Source organism: Gavialis gangeticus, unplaced genomic scaffold (assembly GCF_001723915.1).
Source record: "Gavialis gangeticus isolate Ggan-Ray unplaced genomic scaffold, GavGan_comp1, whole genome shotgun sequence".
In the NCBI taxonomy this organism is placed as follows: Eukaryota; Metazoa; Chordata; order Crocodylia; family Gavialidae; genus Gavialis; species Gavialis gangeticus.
The window spans coordinates 48,491,861-48,492,164 of record NW_017729030.1 but is presented as its reverse complement, the minus strand read 5'-3'; the positions used below and the strand labels follow the sequence as shown (position 1 = coordinate 48,492,164).

The window sequence follows — 304 nt, the reverse complement described above, 5'->3', positions numbered from 1 at the left end:
AAGGAATTCAGGATTCATGTGGCTAAAAACATAAAATAAAACCTGACCATATAGTTCGGTAGTTAGGGCATTAACTTGGGGGTGGCAGGAGAATCTAGTCTTTAATCCCTGATTACCATCAGCCTTTCCTTGTCTAATGTAAAATATATAAATGGTGAAAGAATCAAGGACTGATACAAAAAACCTAGTCCCAGATCATTGCTCTAGCATCGTGGCCATGTTGCTCTCTTAAAGAAGGAATATAGTAATTCAGGTTCTCTTTAAACATTTAAAATCAACTCTTTCTGTGTTTATTTATATATAT

At 34.5% G+C, this 304-nt stretch overlaps 1 long non-coding RNA gene across 1 annotated transcript in view; it reads left to right on the top strand.

The window, feature by feature from the left end:
- The window catches only part of LOC109301200, a 21,018-nt gene that overhangs the window by 7,594 nt on the left and 13,120 nt on the right, over positions 1-304 (top strand). The gene's annotated exons all lie outside the window — the stretch shown is intronic.